This window comes from Trifolium pratense, linkage group LG2, assembly GCF_020283565.1.
Source record: "Trifolium pratense cultivar HEN17-A07 linkage group LG2, ARS_RC_1.1, whole genome shotgun sequence".
NCBI lineage: Eukaryota > Viridiplantae > Streptophyta > Magnoliopsida > Fabales > Fabaceae > Trifolium > Trifolium pratense.
This window is the reverse complement of record NC_060060.1, coordinates 54,140,120-54,155,578: the sequence shown is the minus strand read 5'-3', so window position 1 is coordinate 54,155,578 and position 15,459 is coordinate 54,140,120. Positions and strand designations below refer to the sequence as shown.

General features: G+C 33.1%; 1 pseudogene; it reads left to right on the top strand.

Moving 5' to 3' along the window:
• The first annotated feature begins 8,871 nt into the window (after positions 1 to 8,871).
• LOC123904947 lies at positions 8,872 to 15,093 on the top strand (annotated as a pseudogene).
• The last annotated feature ends 366 nt before the right edge of the window (positions 15,094 to 15,459 follow it).

Genomic DNA, 15,459 nt, shown 5'->3' with positions numbered 1-15,459 from the left:
ATACCCTCCGGTTCCCGGTTCAACCGGTCGGACCGGCCGGTCCGGTCCAGTTTTTAAAACATTGGATATTTGATTCTCTCTGACGCCAATTTAGGTGGGCTAATTTAGCTTCTTAAAAATAAAAAAACAAATAAATAAAGATAATCTTAAGGATCTTAGTTTTACATGCAAATGGAGTTCTTGCATGTAGTTAGCAAACTTTCTTTACCATAAAAACTATGGATCTATCATATCGCAGTTGTTAGATTTGAACCCTACCTTTTATTTTTGAAAAAGTTTTGATTCAGTTCCTTACTTGCATGCATAATAACCAATATAACTTTTTTTAGTGGCTTAACCATGACCTACAACATATTACTCAAACTCCTCACAACTGGACCAATCTTAGTGGCTTAACCAATAATTCGTTATATCGTGACAATTAGTTATTCTGTCAAGTGTAAGACCGGCTTATTTAAGAGAAAATATATTTACTTTCAAAATTATCCCATATTTTAGAGGTTGGATTCCATCTTCAACGCTCTAAAAATCAGAGTCTTACATATGGGTAGCAGGGACGGATATAGACATGAAAATCTGGTGTGGCTAAAATCTTAAAGAAAATGTGACAAAAAAAAATATAAAAATGAAGAAACAATGAACTAAATTATACTGAAAATAAGATATAATATTGTTAAGTACAATACATTTACAACGAAAATCATCTACCATTCATTTGTTGCAAATGAGCTAATTAAACTGACATCATTGTCAATTGTTGCAAGAACATCTCTTTCTATAAGAGTTACAAGACGGTTATTTAATCATTGATCACTCATTTTGTTACATAGCAAACTATATCTTTACTAAATTAATTCATAGCTGAAGCCAACTTCAAAAGCTTATAAACCAAATCATATGTATTGCACTTATTTGTTTACACAAGTTTTGCACAAAGATCTAAAAGTCCTTTTAAATTTGCAAAATTTGTGTCCTCTCGAACATAAGAACTAAAGTGGTACAATTATTTTCGTTATGACTAAAAATTGTATATTTTTAAGAAACTATTTTCTCCTACTTTAATTATAATCAAATATTAACTTTTTAAACTAATTGAATAAATGATATATTTTTTTTGGCATTAGTCCTCTGATTTCCGGGCGAAGGGAGTCCGATAATATAGAGTCTGGCCGCGAGGTTAGAAAAATCTGGCTAAGAATTGTTCCCACTAAAAATCGAACTCGAATTCTACCAAACGATATGTCCTAAAAAACTAAATGATGTATTTGATGAATAACAATAATAATAATAATAATGAAAAAGACTGTATCCAACTTATACCAACTAATATTATATAAAGAATGAAAATAATCATGCAAAATGGTTGTTGGGCTAACCAATGCCACACGATAACTACTTACACAATTTTTCTCTTTCACTACATATATTTTTATAAAAAAAAAAAAAAATGAAAAATCTGGTGTGGCTTTAGCCACACACAACCCCTTATAAGTGTGTCCGTCCCTGATGAGTAGTGAGATTCTTTTTAGCTAGAGTGAGGTTTTGTTTGACAATTTTTCCAATCAATTTATACATCCACCACAAGAGTCGTATCCGAGGGAGGGCGAAGAGGGTGACTGCTCTAGGTCCTTAAAAATTAGGGGCCCAAAATAATTGCTTTTAGGGGTCCCTAAAAATACCAAAATTCTTAGGTGTTGAAAATAATATGCCTAAATATCTTTTAAAGATTTTAAATTTAAATATATTTTAGGTTTATATTTACAATAATATATATAAGAAGTTACAATCTAAATTAATGTACATTGGATTACAATGAAAAAATGAAAAGTATAATGTCAAAAGTCTTTTATTTGATATACGAGTATAAAGCCGACACTTCAAACAAAGAGACGTAGCTTTAGAAAAAACAATATGACGAGAATGATAATGATGAGAAAATATACAATCACCCGAGGAATCTTTTAAAGTCAATTATTTTTTTGGTAGTTGTTGATATGACGGATTTGAATTTTCTACATTCAAAAATTTTACATTCACCTACATTTAGTTTATTTTTAAGGTTGATTTTGTCATTATCACATATCATATTATCTCTCTTCGTTCTCTCTCCTAATACTTTTATACTAAATACAAGTGAATATAGATGAATTTAGAAATTTTAAATGGAGAGAATTCAAATCTATGATTATTATCATTTGAATTTCTTCTCCATTATTATTGGGAGGAGAAAGATAGACTTACTTATTAAAGTATAAGTATTTAATTCTTACAAATTTAACTCTCATGTAAGGAGTAGTCATAATGTTAATTTTATGTATATACTTTCTCCGGTTCTTTTTCTAAGAGCACTTTGAAAAAATTACACAAATCAATGAAGCATATTGTAAATAGCTATTTTTATTTAATACTCTTATAAATTTAAATTTATTCCATGTATACCCTTATTTAATTACTCTTAATTCAACTAACTTACTTATTTTTTATATTATCTCTTATAATAAATAAGGGCATAAGTGAAATTAAACATTTAAAACATTTGAAATTTATTCAAAATTTCTTATATAAATGACTAAATTTTTTCTCCAAAATGTTTATTATAAAAAGAACAGGAAGGAGTATTTCATAAAACCACCATCTTCCCACCTCCGAAGGCGGAAGCTTACCTTGCTTACTTATATCTACACAATGCTGCAAAAGAAAATCTCCAGCTTTGGACCCTCAACTCATATCTACACAATGCAGCACTTGTGATTCAACATTTTAGAACCTTTATACTAGTATTTAGAGACAAAGGACAAAGGTTAAAAAGAAAAACACCTTTGTTTATTTAAGGTTAAAAATAAAAATACTATTAACATCACTTTGGTCTTTATGGACCGACACGTACATAAAATCCTTCTAAAAATCTTACCTTAACCTTTTCAGTAAAGTTGTTCTCGCACATAATATTAGACCTAATTAGTGGAACTTACTTAAAAATTCAAATCTCATCACCCCTTTAAAGCTTTAAAAATATAGATGGAAAAAAATAATAATGAGCTACTATGAAATATTTACTCATGAGCGGGTCAAGTTTTTCTATTTTGGTTCATGGTTTCTCTTGGCTATATGGTTTATTCGAGGGAGAGATAGAACTTCAAGAAATGGTAAATGGTCTTATCAATACAAAAATGTATAACTCTCCAAAAATTTCAATTGTACTTATAATTACAGTAGGAATTGGGTTCAAGCTTTCTCCGGCCCCTTCTCATCAATGGACGCCTGACGTATATGAAGGAGTGGGGTTTGTTCAAGAAATTGTAAGGTAGAATACCATGATCCGAATTCGAACCCGAAACTTTAAAGTTATGCGTTAATTTAATTTCAATGGTTTACCTCTTCAACTTAAACAAAAAAAGACTATATATTTCCGCCCGAAGCCAACCATTCCTTTAAAATAAAAAATCCCAATAAAGTCTATAAATAGAAAAATTTCCCTTGTACCCCAACATTTGATAGGAAATACCTATTTTACCCTCATTTAAAAACGAATTAAAAATATCAACCAATGAGGTTGGATTAAGATTACCGGAAACATGAAAATTTTTGCCAACTGAAAATATGAGCACAAGTTTACCAAGATCACATGTTGGTTTCTAAAAGAATTATGCCTACCGGTAAACTTAGTTCAAGTTTGTCGGTAGTGTTATTTGAGCTACTGGTAAACTTGTTTCAAGGTTTTCGATACCCGATAATATTGTTTTTTTAATTTCGAAGCGAAACCAAATGTTTCCTGATAACATTACCGATAATATTATTTAATTAAACTACGTGAAAGTTTGAGCCATTAAGGTTACCGGTAGTGTGACTTTATCTCTCAAATGTACTACCTTCGTCCCTAATTATAAGACCCTGTTTGACCACAGCAAGAACGCCAATGCACGATTTTGATTACTAATATCTTTTATTGTATAATAGTAAAAATTATAAAAATTTAATATTTTGAAAATACTCATCAAAACAAGTTGAACAAGATCTTATATGCTAATATTTACATTTATATATTATTAAAAAAATACGGTCAAAACAAGGTAAATGAATAGTACATTTTTGTCAAACAGGATCTTACAATTAGGGACAGAGATAATATATATAAAAAAAGGTTACTGATAGTGTCTAACCGACTATCAATTGAGCTAGTGAGAATGAATTGAACATGTTCTTGAACCGCAGGATACTTGGTTCAATTTCTACGAAAAACAAAAATTTTACTAGACATATGAGTGGAGAAGATCATGAGGTACAAGAGGTGGGAACAGGCCAGGCCGGCCTACATGGCCTTAAGGCCTAGCCTACATAGGCTCAGGCCAGGCCAGCCTATTTCTTTAAATAGAGCAGGCCAATGCTTTTTTATAAGCCTATTTAGCTAAAAAGGCCAGGCCGCAGGCCATTAAAAAAGCCTTTGAGGCTTACTAGGCCGGCTTATTTAAGTTAACATGAATAATATTTTTATTACGATTATTATTTATATATTAAAATTTATACTTTGATTAAATTATAAATCTATTAACTTTTTAAGTAATTTAAGTTTATTAATCTACATTAGTTTTTAACATATATAAATGTATTATTATAAACTAGAATTGAAATATGATGACATATAGAGTCAAATTCTCTAAAATATCAAATGAAACATTATTTTATTAGTTCATAAGTATATTTCAAAATAAATATAATTATTTATTTAAATATGTTCATATGAAATAGGCTTTTAAACAGGCTAACAGGCCACATCAGACTTTCAAAAGGTCAGGCTCAGGCCTAGAATTTAAGCCTATGATAGGCCACAGGCCAGGCTCAGACCTTCGATTTTTTGACAGGCCAGGCTCAGGCTTGGCAAAGCCTAGCTCGGCCTAGCCTATTTCCACCTCTAGCTACAATGTAGGATCGCCTGGGGAAGGGGTCTGGGTGCAAAGTTTCCTGGTAAAATTGGGTTGGGGTGAAAATTTGTAAAGCGAAATGTTAAAAATAAGGGGCAGATTTGAAATTTTTGAATTTTTTAAAATAAAATGTTGGGATAATAAGGGGATAAGTGTGTGTTGGTAGGTATGGCCGTATATGGGGTAAAGTTTTCCTATAAATAGCGTACAGTACACCCTAAAAATTCATTCCGTGTTTCTTCTTAAGTTCTTAGAGCTAACCGAAATTTTAATTTTTCTTCAAAGAAAAGGTTAAAGACGATTTCTGAAGAGAAACCCTAAAAATCAAAATTAGAGTTAACAAAATTGTATCTCTCGATCATCTCCAAACCCTAAATCTTGTGTCTCTCGATCATCTCTAAAACTTGCGTGGAATCTTCAAATTCTTGCAGTGTCACAAATTTGCGTTCCTCTTCGAAGATTTCAGCGCTAAGTGTTCAAACGTACGCTGAGTTTCGAAAACCAATTTATTCATCTTTTCAGGTAATACAATTTCGATCTTTAATTGTAATGTTGGAATTTCGTTACAAAAGATTTGCCCCTTCGATTTATAGTTGGTACATGTTTCAAATCTTCTGCTGTTGGCTACCAATTTTGTCATTCTTGAATCAATTTGAATTGTACACGTGATTTGAATTCTCTGTTTGCAATTTGAATAAGGATGATATAACCCCCAAGTTTGATGGTAGGAATCGATGAATATTTTTTTGCTCCAAAATTTTGTAATTGTTGGGATGCCCAAGTGATTTTAAAGAAAAGTGTATGATTCTTTAAATGTACTTTATTTATAAAATATGAGCCTAAATTTTGTGACTTGAATGCAATTCTATACTGCGAGATAAAATATGAGCCTAAATTTTGAGACTATAGGCTGCCTCAATGACCTGACCTGAAAGGAATCGATGAATATTATTTGTTATTGTTAAGAAGTCTCCCAATTCTAAGAGTTATCTAAACTGTTGCTAGTATTTGGAAGCCTCATTGACTGTAAAAAAACATTATGAACACTTTACTCATAATGTAAAAATTGCCTGATGCCTTCGATGTGATATATGAATTGAATTTGATTCATTCATAATATAAGGGATGGATTGGATGCCTCGATGACCCGAAAGGAATCAATGAATATAAATATGAGCCTAAATTTTGAGACTATACGCTGCCTTGATGACCCGAAAGGAATCGATGAATATTAGTATTTGTTATATAAACTGTTGCTAGTATTTGGAAGCCTCATTGACCGTTAAAAACATTATTGAACACTTTACTCATAATGTAAAAGTTGTCTGATGCCTTCGATGTGATATCGATATGAATTGAATTTGATTCATTCATAATATAAGGGACGGATTATTGGATGCCTCGATGACCTGAAGCGAATCACGGATATTATTTATTCTATAAAATGTTGTTAGTATTTGGATGCCTCGTTGACCCTAAAGAAACATTATGAACACTTCCTTCATAATGTAAAAGTTGTTTGATGCCTTCAATGTGGTATTGATATGAATTGAATTTTGTTCATTCATAATATAAGGATCGATTCTGAATTTCCGAAGTGAGATGGATTATTGGATGCCTCGATGGCCCGAAATGAAGCATGGATATTATATATTATATATTCCATAAAATGTTGTTAGTATGTCTCGTTGACCCTAAAGAAACATTATAATCACTTTCTTCACAATATAAACGTTGTATGATGCCGTTCAATGCGATTTGGTATGAATTGAATTTTATTCATTCATAATATAAGAGATGGATTCGTTGAGATATAAATCATATAATGACCCTAAATGCAATAATAGCATATGAACTGTCGCCGTGAGATAAAATATGGGATGCCTCAATGACACTAAAGGAAGCATTGTCAGCTTACTTATAATTTAAAAGGTGCCGGATACCTTCAATGTTATATTATATGAATTGAATTTGGATGAATCTATTGTGCTTTCTGATTTTTACTGCAATCCTAGATTGAGAATTGTCGCTTGAGATAGAACATGAGATGTCTCGATGATTTGAAATGAATCATTTATATTATTTGTTCCATGAATTTTGAAATGTTGGTATGCCTGATTTGACCCTAAAGGAAAATCTTACTCATAATGTAAAAGTTGGATGCTGATGTAAATGAGATATTGATATGAAATTTGATTCATAATATAAGAGATGAATCTGTTGTGCTTTTTATGACCTGAATTGAATGCAATTCTAAAATATAAATTGCCACTATAAAATGAAATATGAGATGCTTCCATGAATTTAGATGTTGCGAGATGCCTCCTTGATCCTAAAAGCAATATTATGAACATTTTACTCATAACTCATAATTTAAAAGTATTGTTCTATAAATTTGGCAAGTGATGGGATGCCTTATTGACCCTTAGGAATGATATTTATTGTGTTTTTATGAAAATGAATTCTAGTATGAGAATTGCCAATATATTAACGTAACATGATCATATGTTTTGTAATTGTTTGGTTACCTTAATGACCAGAAAGGAATTGATATAATTTATTTCTTCTATGATCCTATATGAATCATTATGAAATTTTTGTTCTAAAAGTTGGATGATGCATTAAATATTATATTGGTATGAGTATGAATTTGTATTTATAATATAAGCAATAAGCGATGATATATATTGTGCTTTTATAAGTTTGAATGCCATACTATAATGTGAATGACCACTGAGAAACATAATTTGCTCCATTTTGTTGGGAAGTCTTGATGACTGGGAAGGAATCCAAGTATTAGTGGTTCAATTAATTTTGTAAGTATTAGCTGCGTAGACGACCCTCTAAAAGAAGCATTGCGAACATTTTACTTAAAAGTCGGATGATTACTTGATATGAATTTTTATTCATAATGTAATGGATAATATCTATTGTAAGCTTTTATGATTCTAAACACAATTCTTGACTGTGACTTGCCACTATGAGATGGGATCATATTCCATGAAAGGGGTGGTATATATGAGCCTAATAACCCTGAGTTTGATTGCAGGAATCAATAGATATTTTTTGCTTCTTGAGTTTTGTAAGTATTAAGAATGATATATTGTTTTTTTGACCCTAAATGCAATTATAACCCTGAGTTTGATTGCAGGAATCAATGGATATTTTTTGCTTCTTGAGTTTTGCTTATTAAACCCTGAGTTTTGCAATTATGTATTGTGAATTGCCATTGTGAGATACAATATGTTTTCTTAATCTAACTATGGGGTGGTATGCGTGAGTTTAATAACCCCAACTTCAACTGAAAGATGAACATACTTTGCTCAATGATTTTTTTTAATAGCGAAATGTGTTGATGACCCTAAAATCTCAGATGAAGCCGTAGTCTGATAGTTGAAGGATGACAATAATCCACTTTAATATGGATATGTGTATATCTATTGTAGCTTATAAACTTTAGTATCTAAATGCAACTACTATATAAAGTGATTGTGCAAATATAATGTTATGAAGTGTGTTGGATTAGCCTATGAACTAATATACTTATGTTGTTGAAGGATGCTTGATCTGCATGTTGGAGATCAATGGAGGAAATTCTCATAACTATGATGGCTTAGAGGTTGAGGATCTCTACTACTACGAATATAATTGTCCCGGGAAAATGAGGACAATAAGGAGGATAACACTGAAAAAGGTTGCTAGCCTTTCTGCCACAAAGCAACAAAATATGAATTTGTAAGTAAGAAAATATCATACTTTCAATGTCGGGGGGTATTCAATAAGTTTAATCTTCTGTGCTCTAATTGTTGAATGTATGATCTAAATAAGTTTAATCTTTTCTGCTAACGATTGAAAAGAAAGTTCTTGTTGAAATGACAAGAATCCATAAAAAAAACACAAGTAATGTCTATAATTTGAGAGTATTCTCACAATCACCGCTGAAGTAACTGCTATGACATTTCGCGTAGCGCCCAGGAGCCGTTATGCTGCAATAGAGGCTGCTATTGACTTAAGATGTTTTAATTTCATTGAAAAACGTTATCTAGCCAATAGCATTGGATAAATCTGTGCAGTCTAATCCAATGATTATGTTTTTATGCACAACACAGATCATCGATAGACATTTTATGATTTTAGCCGGGAATGCTTGTTGGAAAATGCCAACTTTTGCTCATATTGCTGTCATTCATGTCATAATGTGGCAAAATATAGACACTCAATATTTTACTTGAACTTTTCCAAGTTATCAAAATTTTTACTGTAATCAGGTGTGGAAACTGTAACTTTAGCAACTGCTTCGAAAGACCGGACACTAAGGCTATGGAAGGTAAGTAAAAGAAGCTTTTGAGCTGAAATCCTTATGTTGCGCTTATGCTTACTATGTTATATTTTTCTTTTTTATATTATAGATCAATACCGAGGAGGAGGCTACCGACCATCCTTTGAGGTTTAGAGCTTACAAAATCTTGCGTGGTCACAAGTCTTCTGTACAAAGTGTTGCAGCACAGAGTAATGGAGAAATGGTTTATATCTGCTTTTCTATTTTGAGATTCTCCACACTTGGTTTATGTAGTGTAATCTGTAACATCATTCTTCGTCTGCTGCCTCATATGACCAGGTTTGTTCTGGTTCTTGGGATTGCACCATCAACCTTTGGCGAATCAATGACACTAATGCAGAAAATGATTTTATGTCTAAGAAGAGAAAAGTTGAAGGTCAAGTTGAGGACTCTCAATTGGAGGTCTGTAACAGTGTCCTTGCACCTTATTGTTTTTCTTCTTGTATTGTTGAAATTTGAATTTGTGTAGTCACATTTTTTTCTCCCAGATATTTTGTATTCAGAAATCCATTTTAACTCCCAAGAGATCATTAATGCTAGCATTTGATTTGACTCTACTTTTGTTTTAATTGGTGCATGTAATAGTAATATCTAAAGATGTTTTCCACTTGTTTAGTTTGCTGTGCTCTAGTCCACTTATTCTTTCATGCTGCATCTTTAGGTATAAGAAGAAAAATATTTTAGATTATTATAAAATTTACACTGCTGGAGGTCTGGAAAAACTCTTGAAACTAATTAAAAAGGTGTATAATCATCTATTTGGAGACATGTTCAAAATTTTCTTAATATTGTTGTTAGTGTAAACCTTATATATTGTGTAACTCCTAATATTCTCGTACTTTGTAGCAGTTCTTTGTTCTTTCCTTTTTTTGACTTATCATTCAGTCCTTTTTGTTGACAATCGAGTTTTCTTTAATAATTACATTGTTTCATCACAGGGAGAAGCTTTTACAACCCTTGTTGGCCATACACAGTCTGTGTCTTCTGTGATTTGGCCACAAAGAGGGTCAATCTATTCCGCATCTTGGGATCATTCTATTAGGAAATGGGATGTTTAGAAAGGAAAATACGTGTCAGACATAGTAAGTTAACAAATCACGACTATTTTTCTTTCAATTGTTGAAATCGTATGCTATTGAAGTTTAGATTTTGGCGTCAAATTAAGCTGTGATGTGACACCATGCTCGTTAGTGCTGTATGGTCTTAACTATTTGTGTGTAAACAGGCAGGTAAATTAGAACTGGATTAGGCATGCTGGTCATTTTCTTTTCTTGTTCTTTTGTTGATGATCAAAGTTCTGGTATCTTTGAGATTATTTATGTTTCTCTGAATAATATTGTCTAGTCTTTACATTTTGTGTATTCTCGTTCATCAACTATTTTCCTTAGTCTTACTATGATTATGACTATCATGAGTTAGCCCTAGTTGGTCCTGTTATGAAGCTATCATTGTTATGCTTAATTAGTACAATTTTGTGGAACTCTCTTAAATGTTTTGTACATCTTGTTTTATAACCCATTTTAAGTACATGCCAATATGCCATGCTGGAGGAAGTGTAACCTTGTTCACGGTCATAAATATGTTTCATTATTTTCTGATGATCTGTTTATTTTTCCTTCATTTACTGGATGGAATTTTTTTTCATACAAAAAACTATTATTGAAAATAATTTCATAATGCAATTCGAAGTAGATAAGCACCAAAACATTAGAGTTAAATTTTAAGATGACTTTTTCCTCTGTATAGTTTTGCGGGAAGGCTCTTAACTGCCTTGACATCGGATGGGATGGTTCTGCATTGATAGCTGCTGGTGGTTTTGACAGTGTTGTTAGGATTTGGGATCCTCGTAAGCCAGGTCAGTAAAACAAAGCAAATAATTGCCCCTCTAACTTCCACACACAAATCATATGCATGCCAGTATCTTATAAAGTTTTTTTTTTCTGCAGGCACTTCTGCTCCTGTTCTTCAGTTTGCTTCTCACACTTCTTGGGTATCAAGCTGCAAATGGCATGATAATTCTCCGTTTCATTTACTGTCTGCATCTTATCTTATGATGGGATAGTTATATTATGGGATCTGAGAACTGTGGTAAATTAAATATATACTTATTTTAACTTAGTAATTTTTACTTTTGACGTGATTATACATCATCTTTGTGTTTTTAACCAATAACTTTCGTTCATTACCGTTGCAGTGGTCTCTTTCAGTCATTGAATCATAGTGACAAGGTAAGGTATGGAACATGTTTTAGAATGGGAAGGTGGTTATAGCAGCGTTATGGCGTAACTGAATTTAAACAAATTGCTATATTGCGGCTATAGCAGCTCTATAGCACTGTTGTATTATGAAATTGGAACAAACTTCTATTTACCCTAGAAAAGGGCTAAAATGGTTGCTAACCAATTTTAATTTGTTTAACTCAGGTATTGTGTGCTGACTGGTGGAAAGGGGATAGTTTTATCAGTGGTGGAGCAGATTCAAAACTTTGCATTTCTTCAAATATTCCGGTGCAGTGATGTAAACTTTGATCTCTCATCCTTATATTATGAGTCTACAAGTGATAACAATGACATAGGATAACATATGCAAGGAACTTTGTCAAGGAGTTAAACCATATATCAAAGGTTTTTGATTTGTTTCTAGGCATATTTTAGGCTGTAAGTGAATGTAGAAACAAGTTTTAAATTTTATTTTCGCCAACTCTTATAATGGAGATGAACCATATATCAATCAAGGTTTCTACTACTTTTTTTCATGTATGGTGTGGAAGTGGAACCAGTTGAAGTGCAGTTCAGGATATGGATGAAAACTTGGTGAAGGGACTTGTGCAGAGATGTACTGATTGGACATAACCTGCAGGCTGTAGCTACAAAGTCAACAATGCTGGTATGTATTTCAATGTGCATAGTAAACAGTATGGCTCTAGATTACATGAGTAAGTAACGACTATAGGAGTCTAGGATATGAAATGAAAATTAATGGGAAAACAAAATTAATGAAAATTACTTTGTTGCATGATTTTTGTAAGGGATAGGATGTCTTGATGACCCTAAAGTAAACTGCATTAGGAGCTTTTGCAATTATAAATATGCATGGTGACTACTCAATATATTTGAGATGTGGTTTGCATCATGCATAATGAGGTTTGTGTGACTTGATTTTCTATTTGAAAGCTCTAGATTAGTATCATAGCCAACATTTCATGAGTTAATTAAGGTCTGATGTGTGAATGACCAACATGTTATTTAGACTACATGCTTTGTTTGTGCCCTATGAATATGTGCATATATAATTGGTGTATACCTGCATAAGTATGATTATCATGGTTGTTTTGTGAAATGATGATGAAAGGTTTTCAGATTTTGGAAGTGGGTATAAGGATTATCACTTCTGATTTTGAAAAATGACAAGTGATTTAGGTCGTCACAAAATATGGATAGCTAGTTAAGAAAACCACAATGATGCAAGATGGTTTAAAAATTTAAGATTTCAAGCATCATATATTTTTCTCTTCCTATATACTACAAACATTCTGCATAAGTGTGCAGAGATCATGCTTAAATATGAGTTTTATAAATTAATTGGAAATGAAGTAGGGTGGTAGTGCTGGTTTGTTAGTTGCGTTGAATTTGTGTGACAATACTACTTAAAATGTAGACTAAGAAAGAGCTATTGAAATATCAAACTTTTAAATTTGAGTTAGAATTAGTTGTAAAACGGTGGACTATTTTTCAGATGGAAATGGTAATTGGCAGCTGCAAAGGGTTGCATCTGATTCCATAGAGTATTGTAGAGCAAATCCATGGATGCACATCCGCTTCTGAATACTTAGGCGACGACAAACCAACTTGGCCATATGCATCAAATGGTATGTTTTCTGTGGAGTCAGCTTATGATTTCTTGCTTCAAGATAATGCATCAGGTAGAGCTCTTTGGAATAATGTATGGAAATGGGAGGGTCCCCAAAAAATTAGATCTTTCTTATGGTTGGTGATTAATGATGGATTGAAGACTAACGACAAGAGAAGCAGATGTCGATTGACTAATCAGTCAAACTGACCTCTTTGTTTGACTGAAACTGAGAATACTTTGCATTTGCTGCGTGACTGCGAGTTGGTAAAACCGGTTTGGCACCAACTTGACTTTGCTTTTGATCGGAGAGAACGCGATAACGTGCGAAGCTGGCTAGGTATGCATTTAAATCCAATGAACCAGAACAAACATGTAATGTTTGGGATTATAGTTTGGTGGTGCATATGGCTTCATAGAAACCAACACGTGTCTGAGAATAAGGCTTTTGAATGGCAGGATGTATCCATGCATATTAGTTACCTTTATAATGAGATTAGTAGAGCTGGAAGTAATTAGCCTCATATGGAAAGAGCTTATACATCCATTCAGGTCCGGTGGAGTTTTCTTAGGCAAGGTTTGATTAAATGTAATACGGACGGGGCTTTAGTACCTCAGAACCAACAAGTTGGTTGCGGTGGAGTTTTTAGAAATGAGGCAGGTGCTTGGTTGGGGGGTTTTTCTCAAAAGTTGGGGAGTTGTTCGGCACTTATGGCAGAATTCTGGGGCATTCTATTAGCACTCCAACTTGTCACAGAGAAAGGATACCGTAAAGTTATTTTGGAGGCAGACTCTACTGTCGCCGTTGACCTTATTGTGAAGGGTTGTCCGGACAATCACCCTTGTGCTTCTATTATTTCCTACATCAATCGCCTTGAGATGCAGGAATGTGATATTTACTTCCAACACACCTATCGACAGGCTAACCAGGTTGCAGATTGGCTTGTGAGTCACACTTTAATTTTACCCACAAGTATACATGTTTTCAATAGTCCTCTGCCGGGTTGCACAAACCTCTTATGGTAGGACTGTGCTGGACTTTATTTCAATCGTAGAGTTCCGTTGTAATTTAGCCTAATGGCTTCCCTTGTATATATAAAAAAAAAGTTAGATTTTTTTTTGGGTTGCCATGATATTGATACGAAGTTTCCACCGCCGTTAGCGATGACTAATCTCCATCGAGGAACCAGGAATCAAACCCCCTGACCACATGCTTAAGAGGACCAAGACCCTTACCATTTGGACCAATTCATTGTTGGTAGAATAAGTTCATTTTTGGTTATATTATTTATAAATACTAGAAAAAGTTGTACACACAATCTCATGTAGTTATTGTGAAAAAATTGATTAGGCTGAGTAAGGTATATAGCTCATATTACCCCTTGAAATCAAAAAGGAAAGATTAAGTTAAGATTTTGATCAAATTAGAATGATATATTGATTTCAAACTTTTTTCCCCCAAGTCCTACGTTGTATCAGAAATGTTATCCAGACACAAATCCTCCAACAAATATACAACACAAAGGGGTATGTTTGTCATTTTGCTCATAAAAAGAGGGGTAATTTTGTCAAACCAAACTGTTCATCTTTCCCTTTCCTTTTTATTCCACCACCACCAGATTTGCTCCACCACCACCACCAGATCTGCTCACCGTCTGATCCGTCTCTTCTCTCACCGTCACCACAACTGTCACTGCCACTCTCTTCTTCATTGTTGTTCAATCGACGTAAACACAGTTGGACGCCAAGAAGAAAGCAGGTGGTGGAGGACGAAGCAAAAATTGGTTGTAGTAAAATCTGTGCTCGTCGGAGATGGAGGAGGACGACGATGGTGGCCAATGTGAAGGATCGAAGAGAGAGTGATAGCGACGACGGTGATGGAGGTGATGACTGTTGTTGTGGTGACCGGTGATTGTGAAGGAAAGGAAAAAAAATTGGAAGAGATGGAGGTTGTGTTTGACTCGGAGAAGAAGGAAGAAAAAGAAAGAAAAAAAAATGTATGAATAGTACCGTATTTTTGTTTGAATTTTTGTTGGCCTTTGTGTTTAAATATCATTTTTGAAGTTGTATATATAGTTTATAGATCAAGTAAAAAGTACAAATAAAAAATAAATACAAGCATAATGGAATTATGAGAAACTAGTATAATCATTCTCTAAGTCTGGATGTTTTGCTGAATTTGTGGTTTAACTACCATGCTATAGCCTATGAGTAATACTTTCAAATTTACATTGAAAAGTCATGTCTTTGGATCATCATAAAAAATTTCAACCGGAAGAGGGATCGAAAGATCTTTTAAATTGTTTTCTTTCTTTTTTTTTTTTGGTAGAGAAATTGTTTTCTTTCTATCCC